Genomic DNA, 8,360 nt, shown 5'->3' with positions numbered 1-8,360 from the left:
AGACAGGTGTGACAGAGGCGGTAGCTGTGCAATCTTACCTCACACACAGAACAGGTGTGACAGAGGTGGTAGCTGTGCAATCTTCCCTCACACACAGAACAGGTGTGACAGAGGAGGTATCTGTGCAGTCTTCCCTCACACACAGAACAGGTGTGACAGAGGAGGTAGCTGTGCAATCTTCCCTCACACACAGAACAGTTGTGACAGAGGAGGTAGATGTGCAATCTTCCCTAACCCACAGGTGTGACAGAGGAGGTATCTGTGCAGTCTTCCCTCACACACAGAACAGGTGTGACAGAGGAGGTAGCTGTGTAATCTTCCCTCACACACAGAACAGTTGTGACTGAGGAGATAGCAGTGTAATCTTCCCTCACACACAGAACAGGTGTGACAGAGGAGGTAGCTGTGCAGTCTTCCCTCACACACAGAACTGACGTGACAGAGGAGGTAGATGTGCAATCTTCCCTCACACACAGAACAGGTGTGACAGAGGACGTAGCTGTGCAGTCTTCCCTCACACACAGAACAGACGTGACAGAGGAGTAGCTGTGCAATCTTCCCTCACACACAGAACAGGTGTGACAGAGGCGGTAGCTGTGCAATCTTCCCTCACACACAGAACAAGTGTGACTGAGGAGATAGCTGTGCAATCTTTCCTCACACACAGAACAGGTGTGACAGAGGCGGTAGCTGTACAATCTTCCCTAACCCACAGGTGTCACAGAGGAGGTAGCTGTGCAGTCATCCCTCACACACAGAACAGATGTGACAGAGGAGGTAGCTGTGCAATCTTCCCTCACACACAGAACAGACGTGACAGAGGAGGTAGCTGTGCAATCTTCCCTCACACACAGAACAGACGTGACAGGGGAGGTATCTGTGCAATCTTCCCTCACACTCTTCCCTCACACACAGAGCAGGTGTGACAAAAGGGGTAGCTGTGCACCCTTCCCTCACACACAGAACAGATGTGGCAAAGAGGGTAGCAGTGCAAGTTGCATTCACACCCTGACCAGGTGTCACACAGGGGGTGCAAGCTTCCCCTCACACATTGAACAGGTTTGGCAAAGGGGATAGCGGTGCGAGTTTTCCTTGGAGAGATCTTATGCAGTCCTCTACCACAGAGAGAACAGTGACAGACACACAAGCAATGGAAACCTCTTCTGTGTATGTATGTCTCTTACGCACACACAAACACGTACTGTGTAGCACTGAGAACAGGACTGCAAGCATCCTACACACCACGCACAGCTGTGTTGATTAAAAGGCATTAGGATAACACTGTCTTGTCATATTGCTGTTTGTGTCCTCATCAGATTGAGCCCCCATTCTACTAAAACTTCTAGGGCCCAGAGTTATCAAGTCTTTGTCAAAAAAAGTGAAGCAACCTGGTGAAAAGGCTAGATTTAGTATTTTTGTTACAGGTCAAATCATTATTTGTGTTGAAACGTAGTCATACTTGTCCTATCCACTCACATATTTACACAGGGCTTTGCACCAAAGGTTTACTTCTCCTTCTGGCATGTGCAACATTTGAGTAAATTATTCTTTTCTCAAATCTTTTCCAACTTTGCATGTGTCTTGTAGTGTACAGAAGGGTACGCTTCCAGTGTAAAATGTATGCTAAAAAGCACACCCCAACCTTTGCACTACGATTCAATGGTGAATGCATGGCAGCCCCAATGTGCTAGTCCAGGGGAGGGAGAAATAGTGCTAAATCTAAGGAGATACGTCTGTCCTGCCTTCTCCCTTTCAGGCAGTGCCACAAGTTTGGGTACTGCGGTCTGTGTGTTTTTATCAAAGTTGCCCCTCAGTGCCTTATGCCAGCGGCTAAAGTCATGGCCCATCCTACCAGTGGGCATGATGGAGGAGCCAAGCCTTAAGCCAAGCGCTGTACCCATTTTCTTGGGATGCTAAAAGTTTGTACGATAAGTAGAGCCAATGGCGGCTCACAGGCTCCACTTACAACTTGTACAGAAGCTATTAAAACTGTGTGCATGGGTTATACTGGAATAAAATGGACAAGTTGTTCGTGTAGGTGGGCGTGTTGTCTGTTAAACCTCTTACCTTTGAGCAAGGATTAGACTACATCATTCAGGGCCCACACTGGACCATACTAGTGACCAAGAGCATGTGACCTCCACAGATGGCCCTTCTCAACCCTTCCTGAGAGCTGGAGGTGGTGCATGTTAAATTTATGAAAGCAATGTTGACCCTCTGCTCAAGAAGCCTTCAGCTGAGTTCATTTGTACATGAGAATGCAGATATCAGTGAAAAAGCCATCGACTCACAGCTGTCCAGCCTCGCTGAAGTCTCTGAGATTTGTGACCCTAGTCACTCTTTGTGACCCTAGTCACTCTGGCCTCCATCCAGCACATGGTACGTAATCAATCTTACTGGTGACATCCTCAGTATAACAATGGACCTTATTAGACCTCTCACCCACCCTCAGCACTGTGGATGATACCTCTTCTGCCAGTGGAATGTGGAGTGTGAACACTTAAAGATGCCCCTCTCAAGAGACTTTTCTTATTTGCCACAGATCTCAGGTAGCCTCTGTCCCCTGTACATTTTGTCTTTGTGTGCAGTCCCTTGTTGTTCTTCTCTAAGTCCCACTCTGTTTAATTTGCATGCCCTCCTTCTTGCTCACTTAGTGACCCTCTTGGTTCAACTGCTTCACTGGGGTTGCTGGATGCGAGACAGCTCGCTGAAGCCCAGGGCCGAAGAAAGAGAGGTTCTGATCTTTGGTGCCATGCATCTATTTGGACTCACAACCACCTGTGTTAACCCCAACGAGCTCAGATATCTGGGTTTTGTGACTGGTACCTCAGGTTCCCACGTTTCAACTAACTAATCTTCCGCTTTACAAACCTTCTCTTCTCGTGCCTATAATGTACATGGACGCGTACGAAGTTTACAGTTGTTCCCCTCTCCTGGGCCATGGGAGTACTTTGCTCTTTGTACAACTGATTCAAAATATGGCAGCCGGACTGATGTTAGGCCCTGTATCTGTCTTTAACACCAGACATTCCATGAAGCTCCACTGAGTTCCTGGTTCTAGATGAGCAGAGTCAATGCCGCAAGGGCCCAGGTTCACTGCTTCTCTGCCACCGATTCCCCCAGTATATTCACTTGCGCGCTCTCCGGCCCTCCACTGTCCAGCTATTCCTCTCTTAGGGGCTCCTGGGTGGATAGCTGCTCTTTTTTTACAGTAATTTGGACCAAGTCTGACAGGATTCTGATCTCCCCCTAAGTATCTGGTCTAACTTTTGATAATTTAACATTCATGAAACTGTTAGAAACGTGATTAGCCGCTAGTTAACTCGTTAGTGTTCATGCAAGTCCCTCCTCCTGGCACCGTAGCACCAGCACTCCTTCTGGTCTCTCAGCGCTGCTTACATGTAAAACCACCATCAGTGCAAGCTCCTCACACCTGCAGAAGAGGTACAGCATGGGAAGCAGCCGTGCAAGCTTCTCACACCTGCAGAAGAGGTACAGCATGGGCAGCAGAAGTGCAACCTTCTCACACACAGAAGAGGTACAGCATGGGAAGCAGCCGTGCAAGCTTCTCACACCTGCAGAAGAGGTACAGCATGGGAAGCAGAAGTGCAAGCTTCTCACACCTGCAGAAGAGGTACAGCATGGGAAGCAGCCGTGCAAGCTTCTCACACAAAGAAGAGGTACTGCATGGGAAGCAGCCGTGCAAGCTTCTCACATACAGAAGAGGTACAGCATGGGAAGCAGCCGTGCACGCTTCTCGCACCTGCAGAAGAGGTACAGCATGGGAAGCAGCCGTGCAAGCTTCTCACACCTGCAGAAGAGGTACAGCATGGGCAGCGCAGCAGAAGTGCAAGCTTCTCACACAAAGAAGAGGTACAGCAAGGGCAACAGCTGTGCAAGCTTCTCACACCTGCAGAAGAGGTACAGCATGGGCAGCAGAACTGCAAGCTTCTCACACCTGCAGAAGAGGTACAGCATGGGCAGCAGCCGTGCAAGCTTCTCACACACAGAAGAGGTACAGCATGGGCAGCAGAAGTGCAAGCTTTTCACACATGGAAGAGGTACAACATGGGCAGCAGAAGTGCAAGCTTCTCACACCTGCAGAAGAGGTACAGCATGGGCAGCGCAGCAGAAGTGCAAGCTTCTCACACAAAGAAGAGGTACAGCATGGGAAGCAGCCGTGCAAGCTTCTCACATACAGAAGAGGTACAGCATGGGCAGCGCAGCAGAAGTGCAAGCTTCTCACACAAAGAAGAGGTACAGCAAGGGCAACAGCCGTGCAAGCTTCTCACATACAGAAGAGGTACAGCATGGACAGCAGAAGTGCAAGCTTCTTACACCTGCAGAAGAGGTACAACATGGGCAGCAGAAGTGCAAGCTTCTCACACCTGCAGAAGAGGTACAGCATGGGCAGCGCAGCAGAAGTGCAAGCTTCTCACACAAAGAAGAGGTACAGCATGGGAAGCAGCCGTGCAAGCTTCTCACATACAGAAGAGGTACAGCATGGGCAGCGCAGCAGAAGTGCAAGCTTCTCACACAAAGAAGAGGTACAGCAAGAGCAACAGCCGTGCAAGCTTCTCACATACAGAAGAGGTACAGCATGGACAGCAGAAGTGCAAGCTTCTTACACCTGCAGAAGAGGTACAACATGGGCAGCGCAGAAGAAGTGCAAGCTTCTCACACAAAGAAGAGGTACAGCAAGGGCAACAGCCGTGCAAGCTTCTCACATACAGAAGAGGTACAGCATGGGCAGCAAAAGTGCAAGCTTCTTACACCTGCAGAAGAGGTACAGCATGGGCAGCAGCCGTGCAAGCTTCTCACACCTGCAGAAGAGGTATAGCATGGGCAGCAGAAGTGCAACCTTCTCACACACAGAAGAGGTACAGCATGGGCAGCAGCCGTGCAAGCTTCTCACACATGGAAGAGGTACAGCATGGGCAGCAGAAGTGCAAGCTTCTCACACCTGCAGAAGAGGTACAGCATGGGAAGCAGCCGTGCAAGCTTCTCACACCTGCAGAAGAGGTACAGCATGGGCAGCAGAAGTGCAACCTTCTCACACACAGAAGAGGTACAGCATGGGCAGCAGCCGTGCAAGCTTCTCACACATGGAAGAGGTACAGCATGGGCAGCAGAAGTGCAAGCTTCTCACACCTGCAGAAGAGGTACAGCATGGGCAGCAGCCGTGCAAGCTTCTCACACCTGCAGAAGAGGTACAGCATGGGCAGCACAAGTGCAAGCTTCTCACACACAGAAGAGGTACAGCATGGGCAGCAGCCATGCAAGATTCTCACACATTGAAGAGGTGCAGCATGGGCAGCAGCCGTGCAAGCTTCTCACACCTGCAGAAGAGGTACAGCATGGGCAGCAGCCGTGCAAGCTTCTCACACCTGCAGAAGAGGTACAGCATGGGCAGCAGAAGTGCAAGCTTCTCACACACAGAAGAGGTACAGCATGGGCAGCAGCTGTGCAAGCTTCTCACACCTGCAGAAGAGGTACAGCATGGGCAGCAGAAGTGCAAGCTTCTCACACACAGAAGAGGTACAGCATGGGCAGCAGCCGTGCAAGCTTCTCACACCTGCAGAAGAGGTACAGCATGGGCAGCAGAAGTGCAAGCTTCTCACACACAGAAGAGGTACAGCATGGGCAGCAGAAGTACAAGCTTCTCACACACATAAGACGTACAACATGGGCAGCAGCCATGCAAGCTTCTCATACACAGAAGAGGTACAGCATGGGCATCAGCCGTGCATGCTTCTCACACATATAAGAGGTACAGTAAGGGCAGCAGCCGTGCAAGCTTCTTACACACAGAAGAGGAACAGCATGGGCAGCAGAAGTGCAAGCTTCTCTCACATAGAAGACATACAGCATGGGCAGCAGCTGTGCAAGCTTCTCGCACACAGAAGATGTACAGCAAGGGCAGCAGAAGTGCAAGCTTCTCGCACACAGAAGACGTACAGCATGGGCATCAGCCGTGCAAGCTTCTCGCACACAGAAGACGTACAGCAAGGGCAGCTGAAGCTCAAATGCTGCCAGGAGGAGAGTGTGAAAGCTACAGACTTCATGTTTCAGAAGTGCGCCCCCTGCCAGCCCAGGGCTGCTCTACGGTTTCCAGCTGACACACTATATAGACAGCTCACTGACTCTTCAGCAGGCCTCTGGACTCTGAGGTGACGGCTCTGACGAGATGGAGAGACACTTCAGACACAACACAGGCGCCCCCCAACACTCCAGCCTCCCCCACCCATCTCCTGCTCATCATCTGTCTGCACTAATCTGTGAGTGCTAGCCTGTCCTCACAGGTAGGCAGCTGGGTGGACGCGATCCCAGGGCCCTGGTGGGCCAGACACGTTTGTTTGACACCTCACTGCCCATCAGTGCCCATGTACAAGAGGACTGTGGAACTGGACGAAGGAGTCCCATGACTGTGGGAGCAGCAGGGGAACACGGAGACAAATCCCTTCCCTGAACTCTGGCTTCACTGATCTCTTGAATGAAAATGGAGAGTTTGTATCAAGGGTAAAAGAGGCCTGCAAAGCTGGGAAAGGGTCAGCAGCATGAACCAGGCAACGTAAAACTGCACACTCATGTGGACACACTCACAGACACACATAGATGGGCACACGCATGCTCACATACACCTGCACATCTGCATACAGCATGTTGTCTTAAGTTATCTGTGTTGTTATTGCAGGCTAACCAGCTGTGAGGGTATCCAGGTGCTCCGTGGCAGGTGTGCGAGGTCAGTCCTAGGGGTTTATGTGAAAATCCGGGGTTCCAGCTTGGGAAAGTCAAGACGACAGGAAGAGGCTCGGCTCTGTTGTGGGAGGTCGCTCCAAGCTTTAGGGGCAGGTACCAGGTGCTCTGCTTTTGTGCATGGATGGGGTGTGTGCTAGTGAGAGACCGGCAGAGTGGAGCTGGTAGAAGGTTGCACATGCCACACACACACAAAGGTATGTACACATGGAAGCAAACTTACACATGCATACACGCTCACGTACACGCTACTCACACACATATGTACATTCTTACATATGGAAACAGGCACGCGCTGACACACAGACACACATGTGCAAACTGGACCAAAACACTGACACAAGCACACCCACACAGACACCTTCCTGCCCCTACACAGACCCTTATGAAGCACGGGGACGTCTAGAGGAAGCCTCTCCGCCCTCCACTTTCATCGGTGCAATGATTGAGCAGCTGTGGTAGTGAATGATGACATAACAGATTTGTCTCAGTTGTATGACATCAGAGGGGACGTGAATGGGTTGTGAACAGGCTCCAATGCGCTTTAATTTGGTTTGCACTGCTTGCATGCATAGTATATACCACATAAAGTTACACATATGCATACTAGACACACTGTGCATGTGCACACTATATAAATACACTACATACAAACATACATGCTGCATTCATACAAAATATTACAAACTTCAGACATACACCCATACATGCATGCATATGATACACACATAGACAAACAACATACTACATACATACTACTGTGTCGATCTTAAATGATAACCTTTGGGAGGAAGGTGGCTATCTTATAAAAGAGCACCTAGTGAAGTGAGTCTGTGATTAGGTGACTCAGCATGACGTAGGGGCCTGATGAACAAAGGCCCGCCTGCATAGCTGTCAGTGTTTTTTGCACGCACACTGAATTACAACCTTTCTTCATTTTATGCTGCAATTGATCTACAGCCAAAAAAGCAAAAGTGGTGTGTAATTCTTATGCATTTCTGATTTACAAACTACTGCAAAGCCTAATGCATGCCACAATAATTATCATCTGGAATACAGACAATATATCAGGGATAACCAGTTATTATATGAGATAAAGTGCTCCCACAATATTAAGTACTCAAAAGGTGATGGGAGGAACACACTAAAAGAGTCTAAACCACTTGCAATCCCTCTTGATAGCATTCCAAGCCATCATTTATTTGCCCACTGTGCCACTCTAGACAAAGGCCTGCCTTTCAATATTACATGTCACTAAGGGGTCCTATGAGACTATACAAGAATGAGGCTGATGGTAAATTCCCTTCATAGGGGAAAGAAATTGCAAGTGGAGGCACCAGACCTTTTGGCTGCAGATATGTAGACAAATATTGGAATCCATCCTACAAATACAGAGTAAACACAGGTAAAACACCACTTCATCTTAGATTGGGGACCTTGAAGGACATTCTAATGAGAAACCACCATCTTGGGAAGGGCAGGCTAAGGTTTGTCTACTTCCATTTCAGAAAGAAATTGCATTTGTTTGGTAAACAAAAAAGATGCCCAAGTTTGACATCCTCCATTGCGTGCTGGATTCACGAGTGCCACTGTCACGGGCGACC

This window comes from Pleurodeles waltl, chromosome 12, assembly GCF_031143425.1.
Source record: "Pleurodeles waltl isolate 20211129_DDA chromosome 12, aPleWal1.hap1.20221129, whole genome shotgun sequence".
Classification (NCBI taxonomy): Eukaryota; Metazoa; Chordata; class Amphibia; order Caudata; family Salamandridae; genus Pleurodeles; species Pleurodeles waltl.
Note: the sequence above shows the minus strand (reverse complement) of the source record.